This window comes from Eleutherodactylus coqui, chromosome 10, assembly GCF_035609145.1.
Source record: "Eleutherodactylus coqui strain aEleCoq1 chromosome 10, aEleCoq1.hap1, whole genome shotgun sequence".
Taxonomy (NCBI): Eukaryota; Metazoa; Chordata; class Amphibia; order Anura; family Eleutherodactylidae; genus Eleutherodactylus; species Eleutherodactylus coqui.
In genome coordinates, this window is record NC_089846.1 from 72807659 (window position 1) to 72830439 (window position 22781).

Genomic DNA, 22781 nt, shown 5'->3' on the forward strand with positions numbered 1-22781 from the left:
GCCCACTGCCTATATAGCCAGTATACCTCTTTCCCTGCCTCACCAGTACTGCCCCTATACTGTGTAAAATGACTGCAGACTGAGGACGCTATGGTTTGCACGCCCGATATACAAAAGAAAAAAACTTGTGCAACACTGCTAAAAGCAGCCTCAACAGTACTGCACACGGTCAGATGTGGCCCTAAGAAGGACCGTTGGGGTTCTTGAAGACGAATATAACACCTAACACTCTCCCTATAGCAGCTACAGCAAGACAGCACTTTCCCTGATCTCTCTCTCCGTGCAACTGTGGCGAGCCGCGGGCGGGGCATATTTAAATACTCGGGTGTCATCTGATCTCCCCAGCCACTCACTGCAGGGGGGTGGGATAGGGCTGGAATGTCACAGGAGGAAGTTTTAATGCCTTCCCTGTGTTTCTGTTGGCCAGAAAAGGGTGCAAATTTCTCAGGGAAGGAAATGTAATTGAGTCGAGCACCGCGTGGTGCTCGTCTCGAGTAATGAGCATCTCGAACACCCTAATACTCGAACGAGTAACAAGCTCGGACGAGTACACTCGCTCATCTCTAGTTGGGACCCATTAGCTTTTCCTAATTATGACGTAATCAATGCTCGTGCGAAATTTCAAGTTTTTATGACATCAGGAAGTGAGAGAATTAGATTCCTTACGTAAAATTTGAATGCTAATTCTTTTGCACTTAGAATTGACCAACCAAGGTGGGACCCATTAGCTTTTCCTATTTATGACATAATCAATGCTAGTGCCAAATTTAAATTTTTTATGATATCGGGAAGTGAGAGAATTAGTTTCTGTACATAAAATTTGAACGCTAATTCTTTTGCGCTTAGAATTGAATAATCGAGTTGGGACCTATTAGCTTTTCCTATTTATGACATAATCAATGCTCTTGCCAAATGTAATGTTTCTACGACATCGGGAAGTGAAAGAATTAGAGAACAAATGTAAAATTTGGACACTAATTCTTTTGCGCTTAGAATTGAATAATCAAGTTGGGACCCATTATCTTCTGCTATTTATGACATAATCAATGCTCGTGCCAAATTTCAGATTTCTATGACACCGGGAAGTGAGAGAATTAGATTACGTACGTAAAATTTGGATGCTAAGTCTTTTGCGCTTAGAATTGAATAATCAAGTTGGGATCCGTTAGCTTTTCCTATTTATGGCATAATCAATGCTCGTGCCAAATTTCAAGTTTTTCTGACATCAGGAAGTGAGAGAATTAGATTTTGTACGTAAAATTAGGACGCTAATTCTTTTGCACTTAGAATTGAATAATCGAGTTGGGACCCATTAGCTTTTCTTATTTATGACATCATCAATGCTCGTGCCAAATTTCAAGTTTCTATGACATCGGGAAATGATAGAATTAGATTACTTACGTAAAATTAGGACGCTAATTCTTTTGCACTTGTAATTGAATAATTGAGTTGGGGCCCATTAGCTTTTCCTATATATGGCATAATCAATGCTCGTGCCAAATTTCAAGTTTTTCTGACTTCAGGAAGTGAGAGAATTAGATTTCTTACAAAAAAATTAAGATGCTAATTCTTTTGCGCTTAGAATTGAATAAATGAAGTTGGGACCCATTAGCTTTTCTTATTTATCACATAATCAATGCTGGTGCCAAATTTCAAATTTCTATGACATTGGGAAGTGAATTAGATTTTGTACGTAAAATTTGAAAGCTAATTCCTTTGCGCTTAGAATCGAATAATTGAGTTAGGTCTAGAGATGAACGAGCACCAAAATGCTCGGGTGCTCGTTGCTCGAGTCGAACTTTCCGCGATGCTCGATGGTTCGTTTCGAGTAACGAACCACATTGAAGTCAATGGGCGACTCGAGCATTTTTGTATATCCCCCCATGCTCCGCTAAGTTTTTCATTGGTGAAAATCTGCAAAACCCAAGAAAGTGATGTAAACGACACAGAAACGGATGGGGCAGGCGAGGGGCAACATGCTGGGCTGCATTTCAGGTTCCCAGGTCCCACTATTAAGCCACAATAGCGGCAAGAGTGGGCCTCCCCCTAATAATTTTTACTTCGGACAAACCCTCATTAGTGAGCCACACCTTAGCTAAGCACCACACTACCTCCAACTAAGCACAAGCACTGCCTGCGGGACACACCGCTGCCTCTTCTCCTGGGTTACATGCTGCCCAGCCCCCCCGCACGACCCAGTGTCCACAGCGCACACCAAAGTGTCCCTGCGCAGCCTTCAGCTGCCCTCATGCCACACGCTGGCCCCATAGCCACACCACCCTCATGTCTATTTATAAGTGCGTCTGCCATGAGGAGGAACCGGAGGCACACACTGCAGAAGGTTGGCAGGGCCAGGCAGCGACCCTCTATAAAAGGGGTGGGGCGATAGCCCACAATGCTGTACAGAAGCAATGAGAAATCCAATCCTGTGCCACGTCCGTCAGGAGCTGCAAATGTGGGCATAGCAATGGGGAATCCATGTGCCACACAGTATTCATTCTGTCAAGGTGTCGCATAGCTCAATCAACACTGCAAGGGGAAACCCTTCTGCGCTCTGCCCCCTACCCAAGTCAGTCAGTGTCTTTGTGCCAGACAGGTCAAACACCGCGATGGAAACTAAGTTTGCACCAACAGCATAGGTGGGTCCTAGGAAACCCAAGAAATGAACAAAAAATTGATCTGAGCGGCCAAACATGGCAGACTTGCACCGCGCCCACGGCATAGGCCTTGGCCCACAGATTCAGCAATCCTAGGCAGGAAGCGGACTTTCACTGCACCCAGGACATAGGCCTCTGCACAAACCCTCAGCAATCGCGTGCCTACAGCGGACTCCAATGCTAGCATAGCTGTGCACGTCTCATTAGCGCTGTATTGCTCCTGTAGTTTGTCCCAACGCAGTGCCCCAGATAGTAGAGCTAACGTCAGATGAAATACAGGTAGGCTTCGGCCCACACTGCAGCAGATAAACATTTCCCTGGCAGCAGTGTAGGGAGCGCAAAGTATTTGTAACATTTCAGTAGTAGCAGTATAGTCAGACACCAGTAATATTAACGTAGAAGCAGTATGGGCAGAGCCCACTATTAGTTACATTCCTGTTATAGCAGTATAGACCTGCCCCAGTAACATTTCCGTTGAAGCATTATGGGCAGAGCCCAGTATTAGTAAAATTACAGTAGTAACAGTATACACCAACCAAGGTAACATTTCAGGAGCAGAAGTATCGGCAGACCGAAGTAACATTTCTGTTGCTGAAGTATAGTCAGACCCCTGTAGCATTACTGTGGCAGAAGTATAGGTAGGCAGAACAGAGTTACATTTCTGTAGCAAAAGTGTAGGCAACCCCAGACACAGTGGTGTACCATGAGTGCAGGCGAAGCCCATAAAAATTACTTTGATTACATTGTAGGCGAGGGCCCGAAAAATTGGTGTACCGACAGTACAAATGTACCCCAGAAAAATTGCCCATGCCTAACCCAGAGGGCAGGTGAAACCCATTAAACGCTTAGCGTACTGTGGCTTAATTTTTCACTAGGTCTGGAGGCAGCCCAGTCTAAAAAACAATTGGTTCAGGTGGAAGTTTCAATGCTTTAATGAGAATTGAAACACATAAATATTATTTAGAAAAGTTATATGAGCCTTTTGGCCAACAGAAAAATTGCCCATTCGCGGTGATTACGAGAGGTTTCAGGAGGAGGAGCCGGAGGAGGAGGACGAATATCATACGCAGATTGACAAAGGTCTTTAGGTAGCGCTGCTGTCCGCTGGTGGAGAAGAAAAGTCTGGGGAAATCCAGGCTTTGTTCATCTTTATGAGTGTAAGCCTGTCGGCGCTGTCAGTTGACAGGCGGGTACGCTTGTCCGTGATGATTCCCCCAGCTGCTCTCTGACAAGACGCTAGCCGCAGGGCAAGCCAACACCTCCACGGCATACAGCGCGAGTTCGGGCCACGTATCCATATTTGACACCCAGTAGTTGTACGGAGCAGAGGCGTCACGGAGGACGGTGGTACGATCGGCTGCGTACTCCCTCACCATCTTCTAACAGTGCTCCCTCCGACTCAGCCTGGACTGGGGAGGTGTGAGACAGTCTTGCTGGGGAGCCATAAAGCTGGCAAAGGCCTTGGAGAGTGTTACCCTGCCTGCGCTGAACATGCTGCCTGATCTCCGCACCTCCCCTTCTACTTGGCCCTCGGAACTGCGCCTTCTGCCACTAGCGCTGTCAGATGGGATGTTTAGCATCAGTTTGTCCACCAGGGCCTTGTGGTATTGCATCATTCTCAAACCCCTTTCCTCTTCGGGAATGAGAGTGGAAAGGTTATCCTTATACCACCGTGGGTCAAGCAGTGTGTACACCCAGTAATCCGTAGTGGCCAGTATGCGTCTAACGCGAGGGTCACGAGAAAGGCATGCTAACATAAAGTCAGCCATGTGTGCCAGGGTACCTGTACGCAACATATGGCTGTCCTCACTTGGAAGATCACTTTGAGTATCCTCCTCCTCCTCCTCAGGCCATACACGCTGAATGGATGAGAGGCAAGCAGCATGGGTACCCTCTACAGTGGGCCCAGCTGTCTCTTCCTCCTCAGGCTCCTCCCCCTCCTCCTCCTCCTCCTCCTCCTCCTCCTCCACGCGCTGAGATATAGACATGAGGGTGCTCTGACTATCCAGCGACATACTGTCTTCCCCTGCCTCCGTTTCCACCCGCAAAGCATCAGCCTTTATGCTTTGCAGGGAACTTCTCAACAGGCATAGCAGGGGAATGGTGACGCTAATGATTGCAGCATCGCCGCTCACCATCAGGGTAGACTCCTCAAAGTTTCCAAGGACCTGGCAGATATCTGCCATCCAGGCCCACTCCTCTGTAAAGAATTGAGGAGGCTGACTCCCACTTCGCTGCCCATGTTGGAGTTGGTATTCCACTATAGCTCTACGCTGCTTATATAGCCGGGACAACATGTGAAGCATAGAGTTTCACCGTGTGGGCACGTCGCAAAGTAGTCGGTGCACTGGCAGATTAAACCGATGTTGCAGGGTGTGCAGGGTGGCAGCGTCCGTGTTGGACTTGCGGAAATGTGCGCTGACCCGGCGCACCTTGCCGAGGAGGTCTGACAAGTGTGGGTAGCCTTTCATAAACCGCTGAACCACCAAATTAAATACGTGGACCAGGCATGGCACGTGCGTGAGGCTGCCGAGCTGCAGAGCCGCCACCAGGTTACGACCGTTGTCACACACGGCCATGCCCGGTTGGAGGCTCAGTGGCGAAAGCCAGCGGTCGGTCTGCTCTGTCAGACCGTGCAACAGTTCGTGGGCCATGGGCCTCTTCTCTCCTAAGCTGAGTAGTTTCAGCACGGCCTGCTGACGCTTGGCCACCGCTGTGCTGCCGCGCCGCACGACACCGACTGCTGGCGACGTGCTGTTGCTGACAAGTCTTTATTGCGAGGTAGAGGTTGCATTGGAGGAGGAGGAGGAAGGTTTAGTGGAGGTGGCATACACCGCCGCAGATACCAGCACCGATCTGGGGCCCGCAATTCTGGGGGTGGGTAGTACATGAGCGGTCCCAGGCTCTGGATCGGTCCCAGCCTCCACTAAATTCACCCAATGTGCCATCAGGGAGATATAGTGGCCCTGCCCACCTGTGCTTGTCCACGTGTCCGTTGTTAAGTGGACCTTGCCAGTAACCGAGTTGGTGAGGGCGCGTACGATGTTGCGGGAGACATGGTCATGCAGGGCTGGGACGGCACACCGTGAAAAATATTGGTGACTGGGGACAGAGAAGCGTGGGGCTGCTACCGCCATCATGTTTTTGAACGCCTCAGTTTCCCCCAGCCTGTAGGGGAGCATCTCCAGGCTGATCAATTTGGCAATGTGGACATTCAAAGCTTGAGCGTGCTGGTGCGTGGCGGCGTATTTGCGCTTTCGCTCCAATGATTCTCTTAGCGACAGCTGGACGCTGCGCTGAGAGACATTGTTGGACTGGGCCGAGGACAGCGGAGGTGAGGGTATGGGTCCAGGCCAGGAGATGGTCGTGCCTGTGTCGTTAGAGGTGGGTTGGATCTCAGTGGCAGGTTGGGGCCCAGGGGGAGAGGCAGTGGCGCAAGCTGGAGGCGATGAACGGCCTTCGTCTCACCTTGTGGGGTGCTTGGCCATCATATGCCTGCGCATACTGGTGGTGGTGGCTCCCCGGCTGAACTTGGCGCGACAAAGGTGGCACACCACTGTTCGTCGGTCGTCCGCCATCTCAGTGAAAAACTGCCACACCTTAGAGCACCTTGGCCTCTGCACGGTGGCTTGGCGCGAGGGGGTACTTTGGGAAACAGCTGGTGGATTATTCGCTCTTGCCCTGCTTCTATCCCTGGCCACCCCACTGCCTCTTCCAACTTGTCCTGCGGCTGCAATTGCCTCCCCCTCTGAAGACCTGTCCTCAGTTGGCTTATAACACCAGGTGGGGTCAGTCACCTCATCGTCCAGCGGCTCTTCCTCCGGATCCTCTGTGCGCTCCTCCCTCTGACTTACTGCCCTTACTACTACCTCAATGATAGACAACTGTGTCTCATCGTCATCGTCCTCCTCACCCACTGAAAGCTCTTGAGACAGTTGCCGGAAGTCCCCAGCCTCATCCCCCGGACAGGGCGGTGTAAAAATGTTTGTGAATTATTGCCGCGCAGTTGGTGGCTGCCAGCGGTAATATAACGCTAAATGAAGCCAGAGATAAATTATAAGGAAGGCTGCGTTTAGGCCTTGCTGTGAACTACGCAGTTTGGATGGACGTGAAGTCCCACAGGCTACGCAGGCAAATGCACTGGGTCACTGCTAGCCGTAAAAAGGATTTTTTTTTTTAAATCTCCGTATTTTTCTATGCAATGCAGGCTGAGGCTATGCAGTGTGTATTGCACTTTCAATCTATAGGCGTCGGGCAGACCGTACACTTGTGAGACAGCACGCGTATAACAGAGAGCATTGTAGAAAATGTGTGGTTTCTTGCCGTACACTTAGGGCTCATGTCCACGGGGAAAATATGATTTAGGATCCGCAGCGGATTACCTGCACGCGGATCCGCACCCCATAGGGATGCATTGACCACCCGCGGGTACATAAAGACCCGCGGATCGTCAATAAAAGGGATTTTTTTAAAAATGGAGCATGAAAAAATCTGGACCATGCTCCATTTTCGTGCGGGTCTCCCGCGGGGACGGCTCCCGCGGGCTTCTATTGAAGCCTATGGAAGCCGTCCGGATCCGCGGAAGACCTAAAATAGGAATTAAAAGCATTTACTCACCCGCAGCGGGCCGGGAAGCTCTTCTCTTCCTCACGGCCGCATCTCCCTTGTTTCGGCTCGGCGGATGTGCCCGGCGCATGCGCGCGGCACGTCGACGACGTGCCGGCGACGTGCCGCCGGCGTCAGGAATTCATCCGCCGGCCGAAAAAGAAGATCCGGCCGTGAGGAAGAGCAGAGCTTCGCCGCCCGCTACGGATAGGTAAATTCTTATTTATTCGTATTTTCAGCGCTCATGTCCGCGGGGCAGGAGGGACCCGCTGCAGATTCTACATGTAGAATCCGTAGCGGGCCCGATTTTCCCCGTGGACATGAGGCCTTAGAGGCAGACTGAACTGAGGCAACGCAAAGTGCGGACAGAAAAATATTTAAATGAAGGCTGCACTTTGGCCTAGCTGTGAACTATGCAGTTTGGATGAACGTGAAGTCCCACAGGCCACGCAGGCAAATGCACTGGGTCACCGGTAGCCATAAAAAGGATTTAAAAAAAAAAAATCTCCGTATTTTTCTATGCAATGCAGGCTGAAGGCTGCACACAGGCTCTGCTGTGCAATACAGAGGTACTACAACTCCCAGCAACCACAGAGTTAAATGCACACGGTCACAGGTTGCCCTAAGAAGAACCGTTGGGGTTCTTGTAGACAGGATTCTACACTACCACTGTCCCTGCCTGACCAATACTGCCCCTATACTCAAGTACAGACTGCAGCTTGAGAACGCTATTTTTACCATGCAGGGCGGCGCTCCGGAGTCAGCTCCGGCGTCCGGGAGCTGTGGAGTCGGGGCTCTCCCAGCGACGTGGGGCAGCCAGTGTGCGGCGACGTGGACGTGTCCACCCGTAGGGTGCCGCCCGCACTCCTCCACCTTTCTTATGGAGCAGTGGGAGAGTCGGCTCCTGCCACTCTCCGCCCCTGGGCAGAGCCTGGCAGTTATAAGACTGGCAGTGACCTGAGCTCACTGCCAGTTATTGGTTCGGTTAGCGTCTACTAGGTCCTGTCTGCAGCTAGCCTTAGTTCAGCCTCTAGTTTGCCTGTCTTTTTCCATCTCCAGCTTTGCTTTGCTCTGTATGTTATGTTGGTCATTTCCATCTGCCTTCTCTGTCGGCACTCTATCCCCCCATTTAGTTAGTCACATCTTGTCAGTCGCCAGGTCCCTAGCCAGTGCAGGGACCGCCGCCCAGTTGTCCGCCTGGGGTTAGCCAGGGCCGAGGCAAGTAGGCAGGGACAGTGGGGTGCGGGAAGTTCAGGGCACCCCACCTGGCACTCGGGGGGGTCAGAGTGCCGTAACAGCTATAGCCTGCACGACCGATATACATTTTAAAAAAAAGTGCAAAACTGCTCACAGCAGCCACAACAGTAATGCACTAGGTGAGCTGTGGCCCTAAGAAGGACTGTTGTGGTTCTTGAAGATGCTAACAGTGTCCCTATAACAGCAGCAGCACTTTTCCTGATCTCTCTTAGCCTGTGTCTGTGGCGAGCCGTGGGCGGGGCTGATTTAAATACTTGGGGGTCACTTGATCTCACCAGCCACTCACTGCAGGGGGGGTGGGATAGGGCTGGAATGTCACAGGAGGAAGTTGTAATGCCTTCCCTCTATTGGCCAGAAAAGGGTGCAAATTTCTCAGGGAAGGAAATGTAATTGAGTCGAGTGCCGCGTGGTGCTCGTCTCGAGTAACGAGCATCTCGAACACCCTAATGCTCGAACGAGCATCAAGCTCGGACGAGTGCGCTCGCTCATCTCTAGTTAGGTCTCATTAACTTTTCCTATTTATGACATAATCAATGCTTGTGCCAAATTTGAAGTTTTTGTGACATCGGGAAGTGAGAGAATTAGATTCCATACATAAAATTTGCACGCTAATTATTTTGCACTTAGAATTGAATAATCGAGTTTTGAACCATTAGCTTTTACTATTTATGACATAATCAATATTCGTGCCAAATTTACAGTTTCTATGACATCAGGAAGTGAGAGAATTAGATTCCGTACATAAAATTTGGACGCTAATTCTTTTGCGCTTAGAATTAAATAATCGAGTTGGGACCCATTAGCTCTTTCTATTTATGACATAATGAATGCTCGTGCCAAATTTCAAGTTTTTCTGACATCAGGAAGTGAGAGAATTAGATTCTGTGCGTAAAGTTTGGACGCTAATTCTTTTGTGCTTAGAATTGAATAATCGAGTTGGGACCCTTTTACTTTTCCTATTTTCGACATAATCTATGCTTTTGGCAAATTTCATGTTTCTACGACATCGGGAAGTGAGAGAATTAGTGGCGAGTCAGTGAGTAAGTCAGTGAGTCAGTCAGTTAGTGAGTCAGTCAGTCAGTCAGTCAGTGAGTTAGTCAGTGAATCAGTCAGTCAGTGAGGGCTTTCGTCATATATATATATATATATATATATATATATATATATATATATATTCTTTTATTGTGTTTGGAGCCTGACCCTCTTTGTTCCTATTCTCTTTATTAAATCATTGTTTTCACTCTGAGTTTCCGGATTGTTGCTGCTATAGCCTTATATGTATTGAATTAGACTGCTGGTCTTGTGGTGGTCTGCTGGATAGTTCTGAAGACCTCTACATGATTGCATGGATTTTTATCTTTCTTCATTATCATTTTTCTGCAGTTTTTGGACACGCTTTGCATTCCCCACCTGCTGATATATATATTTTTGCAATTTTCTATGTACATGCTGCTATTGTATATTTGTTTTGTTTACTTTATTTTGCTATGTTCTATGTTTTAACCCCTTAGTGACCGCTAATACGCATTTTGATGGCCTCACTAAATATACCTTATTCCACACGCCCATCAATTGATGGCCTCACTGTGAAATAAAGCCCCGTGGTCTGTGCGGGTGACAGCTCCCAGCCTAGAGCTGTCATGGAAGTTAAAGTTTCAGCTCCCCTCATGGATCGGATCCATGAGGGGAGCTGAAACTACTCAACTCCGTCCTCCTCAATGCCTCGCAGCATTCTGGGCCTTCCAGGACCTGACGCCGTCTTATACACATGCATGCAGACGAAAAATGTTGGGTGCATGCGCAGAAGGCCGGGAGCCTGCGAGATTTAAAAACTCCCAACTCCCAGCTAGCATGAGTAGCTCAGAACAAAGAGATGTCACCGGTGACTGGCCATCATGTAAAGTGGCAAAATGGCTGATGCATGCGCAAGTTATTTTCACCTCCCATCATGGATTTGATCTGTAAGGGGAGGTGAAATTACTTACCAAAGGCCTCTGGCGATGTCCCCCGACAGGGTATTTATTGGCAGACCTTTCTCCAGCTTCGGCACATGCGCAGGTTAGTAAAATGCTGGACACAGCTCTCTGCCGGGGGCCATGGTATGCGGTTACTGGTCACGTGATCGCCGTTATCCAATGGATAATCATGTCAAATTTTTTTTACAAGTTATTTTCACCTCCCATCATGGATTTGATCTGTAAGGGGAGGTGAAATTACTTACCAAAGGCCTCTGGCGATGTCCCCCGACAGGGTATTTATTGGCAGACCTTTCTCCAGCTTCGGCACATGCGCAGGTTAGTAAAATGCTGGACACATGCGCAAGAGCCGGGGAGGACCAAGAGCCTGGAGCAGTGACCGCTGGCCTCATTGGGCGGTCCCCGGTCACATGATAAAATGTAACAATCTATGTTAGCAGTCACACTACTGGATAGGAATTACGGATTCTGCAAGTGTTTGATCAGTGGTAATATGCGGTTCAATCAATTGCATTGGATTACACAATGCCGCTCACATTAGCGGGTTGGAATTACGTAATCCACTCACAGAAAACAGAACGCAGCATGGTCTATTTTAATGTGGATATCCGTGACATAGAGCCCATTGTGCTCCATGGTTGCGTATATACCTGCAGACCATACACAACTACATTGTGTACGGGCTGCGGATACCTGTGTCATCGCTAAGCGAAATACAACGAAAAACAAGCTGTACTGCGCATGACCGCCTATGTGAGTGCGCAGTTATGTGCAGTATATTACGTTGCCATATGCAGCACCACGGCCGGGGTCATAGCTGGGATCCGCTGTAGGCCTCCCCAAGCAGATTCTATATACAGCCGTGTGAACCCAGGTATTATTCAGACCGTGACCTGTAATACGTAATTTACAAGAAGACCCGGGAACGCTCGCCTTCCTGCAGTTCCAGGAGCAGCTTGTTGAGCGCCTTCTGTTTGAGACCGCCGCACCTCAAATTACAGAGACTCACGGAGCACCACTTTCTACACCCCATCCCTGCTGCTGAGGTCAAGAAATACCCCCCAAAAAGTGTCAGGTTTGCAGCAAGCATGGGAGGAGGAGGGATACCCGGTTTTATTGCCCCATGTGCCCATCCCAACTAAGCTACTGTAATTACATCTGTTTTCAGACATACCACTCAGTTTACATTATTACTTTTATCTAAGATTTAGGGAATTCCAAAAACAGGGAAGGGGGGGGGATTATTTTTAGGGAGTCAATTTTAGTTCTGCACAAGTGTGCAATGGGGCCTGGAATTTATTCAGCTGTGCCCTGAAATCCAACAGGTGTTCCTTCCATTACGGGCCTAGCCATGTAATGGTGGGAACAATGGGTATGTTTCTGAACACAGAATAAACAGAATGATCCATTTTGGGGTGCAGGTCTTCATTCATATGTGTGCTGTACAAAAAAACTGTTTTTAAAATGACACAATTGCCCAAAAAAATGAAAATCATAATTTTTTTCCTACTGCTTTGTTTAGATTCATTCAAAACTGTGGGATCAAAATATGCAATGTACCTTTAGATGAATTCGTTAAGGGGTCTAGTTTTCAAAATGGGATGATTTAGTAACATAGTATGTTAGGCCGATAGGAGACAATGTTCATCTAGTTTAGCCTGTTTCTACCCCCCTCCCTTGTTGATCCAGAGGAAAGGTAAAAAAGCCAATTATCCCATTTGGAGGAAAAAATTCCTACCCGACTCCAAAATGGCAATCAAAATAATCTCTGGATCAACCCTTTTCATAGTTCCTACCTGACTCCAAGACCCGGATCAACAACCTCACTGGTTATTAAATGTCTATATCCTATAATATCGTAGTGCTCTAAATTTCTCTATGGATTTTGCCTTCAACATATCCTGAGGCAGAAAGTTTCACAGTCTCACTGCTCTTACAGTAAAGAACCCCCTTCTGTGTTGGTGATCAAACCTGCTTTATTCTAGACGTAACGGATGCCCTCTTGTTACCGACTGAGTCATGGGAGAGATCCTTGTATTGTACCCTCATGCATTTATACATAGTCATTTGGTCGCCTCTTAACTGTCTTTTTTCCAGGGTGAATAATCCCAATTTTGATAGCCTCTCTGGGTATTCCAGTCCTGTCATTCCCTTTATTAGTTTAGTTGCCCTTCTTTAACCCCTTAGTGACGACGCCTGTTTGCGCCTTAGTGACGGAGCCAAATTTTGGAAATCTGACATGCGTCGTTCAACGTGGCATAACTCCGTAAAGGCTTTACATATCCCAGTGATTCTGACATTGTTTTTTCGCCACATGTTGTACTTCATTTAGATTGTAAAAAGAGACCGATATAATTTGTGTATATTTATTAAAAGTACCAGTATTGGAAAAATTTTGAAAAAATTGTCATTTTTTCACATTTTCAACCGTAATATCTCAAATATGTCCAAACATACTGTACAAATTTTTGATAAGATATGTATTTCCATCTGTTTACTTTATTCTGAATGCACACTTGAAAAACTTTTGTGTTTTTTTTAACCATTTAGAGGACGTACAATTTAACATTACTTTTCAGCATTTTGAGGAGCACTTTGTTTTCCTGCACCAAGCCAAGTTTGCAAAGGCTCATAAGTGTCAGAATAATAGATGCACCCACAAATGAACCCATTTTAAAAACTACACCCCTTAGTGTATTCACTGAGGGGGGTCATGAGTATTTTGACCCCACCAGTTTTTTTCAGGAATTAGTTCAATTTAGGGGAGAAAAAATAAAATTTCATATTTTTGCAAATATGTCATTTTAAAGACATATTTTTTTCCTATAGAGCCCATGAAAATGAGGATTTACACACCAAAATGGATACCCCCGTTTCTCCCGTGTTCAGAAACATACCCATTGTGGCCCTAATCTTATGTCTGGATGCATAACGGGAGCCAAAATGAAGGAGTAGTCGGTGTCTTTCAGAAGATAAATTTTGCTTGAAGGTGTTTTAGGCCCCATAGCACTTTTGTAGAGCTCTTGAGTGGCCAAAACCAAAGAGAACCCCCACAAGTGACCCCATTTTGAAAACTAGACCCCTTAACGAATTTATCTAGGGGTGTAGTGACCATTTTGACCCCACAGTTTTTGAATGAATTCAAGCCAAGCAAAAGGAAAAAATTGTGATTTTCGTTTTTTTGTCAATTCTGTCATTTTAAAAACAGCTTTTTTTGTACAGCACACGCATGAATGAAGCCTTTCACCCCAAAATGGATACCCCTGTTTCTCCCGTGTTCAGAAACATACCCATTGTGGCCCTAATCTTATGTCTGGATGCATAACGGGAGCCAAAATGAAAGGAGTAGTCGGTGTCTTTCAGAACATAAATTTTGCTTGAAGGTGTTTTAGGCCCCATAGCACTTTTGTAGAGCTCTTGAGTGGCCAAAACCAAAGAGAACCCCCACAAGTGACCCCATTTTGAAAACTAGACCCCTTAACGAATTTATCTAGGGGTGTAGTGACCATTTTGACCCCACAGTTTTTGAATGAATTCAAGCCAAGCAAAAGGAAAAAATTGTGATTTTCAATTTTTTGTCAATTCCGTCATTTTAAAAACAGCTTTTTTTGTACAGCACACGCATGAATGAAGCCTTTCACCCAAAAATGGATACCCCTGTTTCTCCCGTGTTCAGAAACATACCCATTGTGGCCCTAATCTCATGTCTGGATGCACAATGGGGCCCAAAATGAAAGGAGTAGTCGGTGGCTTTCAGAACATAGATTTTCCTTGAAGGCGTTTTAGGCCCCATAGCACATTTGTAGAGCTCTTGAGCGGCCAAAATCAAAGAAAACCCCCACAAGTGACCCCATTTTTAAAACTAGACCCCTTAACGAATTTATCTAGAGGTGCACTGACCATTTTGTTCCCACAGTTTTTGAATGAATTGAAGCAAAGCAAAAGGAAAAAATTGTGATTTTCGTTTTTTTGGCAATTCTGTCGTTTTAAAAACTGCTTTTTTGGTACAGCACACACATGAATGAAGACTTGCACCCCAAAGTGGATACCCCTGTTTCTCCCGTGTTCAGAGACATACCTATTGTGGCCCTAATCTTTTGTCTGGATGCACAACGGGGCCCAAAATGAAAGGAGTAGTCGGTGGCTTTCAGAACAGAAATTTAGCATGAAGGTGATTTAGGCCCCATTGCCCACTTGTAGAGCCCTTGAGCGGCCAAAACGACAGAGAACCCCCACAAATGATCCCATTTTGAAAACTAGACCCCCTAACGAATTTATCTAGGGGTGTACTGTGTATTTTTACCCTACAATTTTTTAATAAATCTAAGCAAAGCAGTAGGAAAAAAATTACAATTTTCATTTTTTTGGCAGTTGTATCAATTTAAAAACTGTTTTTTTTTTACAGCACACATAGGAATGAAGACTTTCACCCCAAAATGGATACCCCTGTTTGTCCCGTGTTCAGAACCATACCCCTTGTGGCCCTAATCTACTTAAAGGACGCTTGGCTAGGCCTATAATGGAAGGAGCACCTGTTGGTTTTTAGGGTACAACGGAATAAATTCCAGGCCCCATTGCCCACTTGTAGAGCCATTGAGCGTCCAAAACGATAATGAACCCCCACAAATGTCCCCATTTTAAAAACTAGACCCCTTAACGAATTCATCTAGGGGTGTACTGCGTATTTTGACCCCACAGTATTTGAATAAATTTCAGCAAAGCAGAAGGAAAAAATTACGATTTTCATTTTTTTTGGCAATTTTGGCAATTTAAAAACTTTTTTTTTTGTACAGTGTACATAGGAATGAAGACATTCACCCCCAAATGGATCCCCCCGTTTGTCCCGTGTTCAAAAACATACCCATTGTGGCCCTAATCTACTTACAGGAAACATGGCAAGGCCTGTAATGGAGGGAACACCCGTTGGATTGCAGGGCACAACTGAATAAATTCCAGGCCCCATTGCTCATTTGTACGGAATGAAAATTGACTCCCTAAAAATCCCCCCCCCCCTCCGTACCCTTTTCGGCGTTCCCCAAATCTTAGATAAAAGTAATAATGTGAACTGTGTGGTATTTCCAAAGACGGGTAATTATGGAGGCTGGTTGGGATGGGCACATAGGGCAATAAAATCGGGTATCCCCCCTCCTCTCATGCTTTTTGGGGGTCATTTTTTGACCTCAGTGGCGGGGATGGGGTGTAAAAAGTGGCGTTCCATGAGTCTCCGTAAGCTTGATGAGGTGCGGCGGTCTCACACAGAAGGCGCTCAACAAGCTGCTCCTGGAACTGCAGGAAGGCGAGCGTTCCCGGGGCTTCTTGTAAATTGCGTATTACAGGTAGCGGTCGGAATAACGCCGGGCTTACGCAGCCGTAGGTGGATCCCGGCTGTGAGCCCAGCTGTGACCCTGCGTACGGCCGCGTAATGTACTGCGCATAACTACCTACTCACACGGGCGGTCATGTGCAGTACACTTTTTTTTTTTGTTGTTTGTATTTCCCGCACTGTCGCTTAGTGAAGACCCGGGTACCCGCAGCCCGTATACAATGTAGTTGCGTATGGGCTGCGGGTATATCCATGACCATGGAGCACAATGGGCTCTATGTTGCCGATATCCGCAGTAAAATAGAACCTGCTGCGTTCTCTTTTCTGCGAGTGGATTACATAATTCCAACCCACTAATGTGAGCGGAATTGTGTAATCCAATGCGATTGATCTGCGTATTACCGCTAATCAAATGCATGCGGAATCCGTAATTCCTATCCGGTCATGTGAGACCGGCCAAAGGTAGATCGCTACCATTTTTCACGTGACAGGGCACCGCTCAACGAGGCCACCCGTCACTGCTCCAGGCTCTCGGTGACCGTTGGTCGCCGAGAGCAAGGAGATATTAAGTTTCCTGGGCTCCCCGACTCCTGCGCATGTGTCCGGTGTTTTGCCGGCGGTCGCATGCGCAGAATACGGGAAAGTTCACTGAAGAAGATTTCGTCGGGGTGCAAATATGGAGGCCTCCAGTAAAACGTTTTATCTCCTCTCACCGATCGCATCGGTGAGGGGAGATGAACCTTCCCCTTTTTTTAACTTTAACGTGATCGCCATTATTCTTTGGATAACGGCGAACACGTGATCAGGAACCGCTCACCGCAGCTCTCCGTGAAATCTCCAGGTTCTCGGCTAAGTTTTGTAGCCAGGAGCAGGTAGATTTTAAAAAACCACGGCTTTTGCGCATGCGCCTGCCATTGTGGCGACGGGCGCATGCACAGAAGCTGGGGTGAGGTCCGCGGATAAATCCGCAGGCCTTAGGTACGTCCTTTCATCCTCCCTCACGGATATGATCCGTGGGGGGAGATGAAACGCAAGGTTTTTTAAACTTTTTAAAACTTTTTAAAACTTTTTTTTTACTTTTTGCACTTTTTTTTTTTTTACCTTTTACTCCTTTTTTATTTTATTTTTTTTACTTTTTGCACTTTTTTTTAACTTTACATGATCACTGTCATCCATTGGATGACAGTGATCATGTCCCTGGTGACATCCCTCTGCTCTTGGCTACACATGGCAGCCAGGAGCAGAGCAATTTTGAATTTCCCGGGGCTCGAGCCCCTCTGTGCAGACGGGGATTTCGGGTCCCGATCCATGAGGGGAGGTGAAACTTTACTTTTGTTTTACTTTTTCAACTTTTTCACGATCACCGCTATCGCAATGGATAGCGGTGATCGCGGGCCCGGGGACCGCTCACAGTGGTCCCCGGTAACACCTCCTGGTTCCCGGCTACCTTCAGGAGCCGGGAGCCAGGAGATTTTAAATTTGCCGGGGACACCCGGGCTTCTGCGCGTGCGCGTGACGTCTTCGGCTGGCGCGCATGCGCAGAAGGCCGCCGGCGGGTCCGGGAGGACCAGATCTCCGGGGGACACCGCCGACAAGCCGTGTGAGTATTTTCAGCTGCCGTGATGGATCCGATCCATCATAGCAGCTGAATTACTACTTTTTTACACTGTTTTATTTACTTTTTTGCGATCGGCGCTATTCATTTTATAGCGCCGATCGCAATGTCGGGGGGGGACTGCCCGCATCCTGGGATGACAGCTCCATGCTGTCGGCTACCTGCGGGCACTGACAGCATGGAGCTGTCACGTCCTCAGGCCAGTGGGCATTAATCCAAAGAGGATGCATAAAACTACGTCCTCTAGGATTAAAGCCCACTTTCTGAGGACGTAGTTTCCCGATGGGGCCGTCGTTAAGGGGTTAAACCCCCTCAAGCACTGTAACGACATTCCTGAGCACCGGTGTCCAGAACTGTACACAGCACTCCATGTGGGGCCTGACAACTGCCTTATATAGTGGAAGAATAATGTTCTCGTCCTTCGCCCCTATACCTCTTTTAATGCACCCTAAGACTTTATTTGCTGTAGTGTATATTGGTGATATCAATTTTGTGCATAACCTTACATTTATCAATATTGCACTTTGTTTACCAATTTTCTGCCCAAGCCCCCTGCTTATCCAGGTCCGTTTGTAGCCGCACATTGTCCTCTGTTGTTTTAATTATCTTGTATAATTTTGTGTCATTTGCAAATATTGATATTTTACTGTGCAGCCCCTCTATCAGGTCGTTAATAAATATTTTGAACAGAATGGGGCCCAATGCTGAACTCTGTGGCACCCCGCTAGTGACCGTGGTACGAACCCTTTTTTACCACCCTCTGCTTTCTATCTCTAAGCCAATTCTTTACCCATATACACACGTTTTCGCCCAGACCGAGCTGTCTCACTTTATATATCAGCCTATTATGCGGCACGGTGTCAAATGCTTTAGAAAAATCCAAATATACAAGATCAGTACATTCTCCCAGATCTAACCTAGAACTTACTTCATTGTAAGAGCTGATCAAATTGGTCTGACATGATCGACCGCTTGTGTACCCATGCTGATGAGGAGTTATACTATTGTTTTCCTTGAAGTATTCTAGGATGGCGTCTCTCAGAAACCCCTCAAATATTTTTCAAATTATTGAAGTGAGACTTACCGGCCAGTAGTTACTAGGCTCCCTTCTTGACCCCTTTATGCATATTGGAACCACACTGGCAATATGCCAATCTAGTGGTACAACCCCGGTCTCGATAGTGTACCTAAATATAAGAAATAGCGGTCTGTCTATCATGTCACTTAGTTGCCTTAGAACCCTTGGGTGTATTCCATCTGGGCCCGGCAATTTGTCCATTTTAATCCTTTTTACCTGACTCTGCATTTCCTCCTGAGTTAGTCAAGTGATGTTTTGCAGGGGGGGTCATTTTAACCCTTTGCATTTCATGTGACTTTTCATTTTCCTTTGTGTGTGAATGTTCTCAGTGAGAGAAACCAAGTAATCTTGTAGATATGATACCGTTTAATGGTTAAGAAAATACATGATGTTACAGCAAGCTTAAGGATTCTATTGACCCTTCATCAGGCTAATAAATGAAACTAGTTTGGATGGCTCACAAATATAACATACAGATGCAGAGGGGAGGGTGTACACCCCCCTTGATCTAAATAAATGTTCACACACAGAAATTTGAGACAGAATAACACAATAACACTTATTCTAAGTGTCAAATTTCTGTGTGTGAACATTTATTTAGATTATTTACAGGCAGGATAGGGGTGTTCCAAGGTGATTGGCATCTCTTCAGGATTCCATACTTCAAAAATATTTCCAGATGCAGTGTGATATCCTGGCAGGCAGTAGATTGTAGGTGGTATTGCTTGATGGACACCACTTGCGCTTGGCTTCAGCTGCACTGCGACTGGAGATATATTCTTGTTACGTATTAAAATGTGGAACCACTGTGTCATCCCTCTGAAAACCACTCGGTGAAACTGAGTTTATTGCAGACAGAATATACCATAATGCTGACTGAAGGGGTACCGGTCAAATAAATGTGTTTGAGATTTAATAGGTTACAAGAATTTGTGCTAGTGAGTTTGTGATGGGAGGGAGAAATGATACTGGGAATTTTCTCACGGCGACTGGAAGATATATCACCAGCAATGAGGAGAAGCAGGTGTGGATAGGATAAGTGTACGGGTGCTGCGTGATTTGAGAGGTAGGTTTTAATGAAAAAGACAGATGTGCAGAGGAAGGCAAATGAGTATAAGGGATACAAGCGGAAAAAATACAGTAAAATACATCGATACACAGGCACAAAAATTAGCAAATGCAATGCCGACGCACGTGAAAATATGCACATCCTTATGTAAAGAAGCCCTTAGGCCTCATGTCCACGGGCAAAAGAAGAATTAAAATCCGCAGCAGATTTTTAACTCTTCTCCTGCCGGCGGATCCGCACCTCATAGGGATGCATTGACCACCCGTGGGTAGATAAATACCCGCGGATGGTCAATAAAAGTGATTTAAAAAAAAATGGAGCATGAAGAAATCTGGACCATGCTCCATTTTCGTGCGGGTCTCCCGCGGGGACGGCTCCCGCGGGCTTCTATTGAAGCCTATGGAAGCCGTCCGGATCCGCGGAAGACAAAAATCAGATTTTACACACCCGCTCCGTTTCTTCTCTTCGCCGCGGCGCCATCTTCTCTCAGTCGCGGCCGGATCATTTTGCTCGGGCCGGCACATGCGCGGGGCACGTCACCGACGTCATCCTGCGCATCCGCCGGGCCGAAGAAAGAAGATCCGGCCGCGACTTAGAGAAGATGACGCGGCAGCGAAGTAAGGATCCGGAGCGTGCGAGAGGTGAGTTAATTCTGATTTATTCTTATTTTCAGCACTCATTTCCGCGGGGCAGGAGGGACCCGCTGCAGATTCTCCATGGAGAATCCGTAGCGGGCCTGATTTTCCCCGTGGACATGAGGCCTTAGGATGTATTCATGTGGGATAGTTGGAGTGTCGCAAAAAACAAACCAAACCTTCACCAGCAAAGATGCATGTGGTTTTTTCTGCATTTTTTTAAATGCAGTTGTAACGTTTACCAGAACTACGTCAAGACTGTAGGAAACTGCATGCTGTTTTTGGTGCAGATTTTTCCATACCACAACCACCCCAAGTTAATACTGTCATGGATGGGAGACCCGACTTATACTGCCTCTATCACCAATTTGTCACAGATAGAGATGAGTGAGCGCACTCGTCCGAGCTTGATGCTCGTTCGAGTATTAGTGTGTTCGAGACACTCGTTACTCGAGACGAGCACCACGCGGCACTCGACTCAATTACATTTCCTTTCCTGAGAAATTTGCACCCTTTTCTGGCCAATAGAAACACAGGGAAGGCATTACAACTTCCTCCTGTGACGTTCCAGCCCTATCCCACCCCCCTGCAGTGAGTCGCTGGCGAGATCAAGTGACCCTCGAGTATTTAAATCTGCCCCGCCCGCGGCTCGCCACAGACACATGCTAAGAGAGATCAGGGACAGTGCTGCTGCTATAGGGACAGTGTTAGCGTCTTCAAGAACCACAACGGTCCTTCTTAGGGCCACAGCTCACCTAGTGCATTACTGTTGTGGCTGCTGTGAGCAGTTTTGCACTTTTTTTTTTATGTATATCGGGCATGCAGGCTATAGCATTCTCAGGCTGCAGGCTGTACTTGAGTATAGGGGCAGTATTGGTCAGGCAGGGACAGTGGTAGTGTAGAATCCTTTCTACAAGAACCCCAACGGTCCTTCTTAGGGCTACCTGTGACCGTGTGCATTTAACTCCGTGGTTGCTGGGAGTTGTAGTACCTCAGTATTGCACAGCAGAGCCAGCGTGCAGCATTCATGTAAATATTTTTCGGTCCGCAGTTAGTGTAACGTCAGCGCTGTCTGCCTTAGTCTACGCCAAGAAACCACAAATTTTTTACACCGCTCTGTGTTACATGCGTGCTGTCTCAGAAGTGTACGGTGTGTCAGACGCCCATAGATTGAAAGTGCAATACACACTGCATAGCCTCAGCCTGCATTGCATAGAAAAATAAGGAAATTTAAAAAAGAAATCCTTTTTACGGCTGACAGGGACTCAGTGCATTTGCCTGCGTGGCCTGTGGGACTTCACGTCCATCCAAGCTGCGTAGTGCACAGCAAGGCCTGCGTGCAGCCTTCATTTAAATATTTTGTGTCCGCAGTTAGTGTAACGTCTGCGCTGTCTGCCTCCAAGTCTATGCCAAGAAACCTCAAATTTTTTACACAAGTGCACGGTGTGTCTGACACCCATAGATTGAAAGTGCAATACACACTGCATAGCCTCAGCCTGCATTGCATCGAAAAAAAAGGAAATTTTAAAAAGAAATCCTTTTTACCGGCTGACGGTGACCCAGTGCATTTGCCGGCGTGGCCTGTGGGACTTCACGTCCATCCAAACATTTTTACCGCTCTGTCCCTGCTCGATTCTTAATCCACCATGCTGAGGGGTGGAGGACGCGGAGTTCCAAGTGAGGGTTTGGGTACAGGCCGAGTTCCTGGTCCAGGCGAATCACAGCCGGCTGCTGCGGGAGAAGTAGAGAGGACAGTTTCTGGGGTCCCCAGCTTCATATCACAATTTTTGGGTCCACGTGGTAGACTTTATTAGAAACCGAGCAGTGTGAGCAGGTCCTGTCGTGGATGGCAGAAAGTGCATCCAGCAATCTATCGACCACCCTGTCTTCTACGCCATTCACTGCTGCAACTCTGAATCCTCTGGCTGCTGCTCCTCCTTTCTCCCAGACTCCTCACTCCATGAAAATGACCCATTCTGAGAAGCAGGCAGACTCCCAGGAACTGTTCCCGGGCCTCTGCCCAGATTGGGCAACAATGGTTCCTCTCCCACCGGAGGAGTTTGTCGTGACCGATGCCCAACCTTTGGAAAGTTCCCGGGGTCCGGGGGATGAGGCTGGGGACTTCCGGCAACTGTCTCAAGAGCTTTCAGTGGGTGAGGAGGACGATGATGATGAGACACAGTTGTCTATCAGTGAGGTAGTAGTAAGGGCGGTAAGTCCAAGGGAGGAGCGCACAGAGGATTCGGAGGAAGAGCCGCTGGACGATGAGGTGACATCCCACCTGGTGTGATAAGCCAACTTAGGACACGTCTTCAGAGGGGGAGGCAATTGCAGCTGCAGGACAGGTTGGAAGAGGCAGTGGGGTGGCCAGGGGTAGAGGCAGGGCAAGAGCGAATAATCCACCAGCTGTTTCCCAAAGCACCCCCTCGCGCCAAGCCACCGCACAGAGGCCAAGGTGCTCTAAGGTGTGGCAGTTTTTCACTGAGACCGCGGACGACCGGCGAACAGTGCTGTGCAACCTTTGTCATGCCAAGATCAGCCGGGGAGCCACCACCACCAGCCTCAC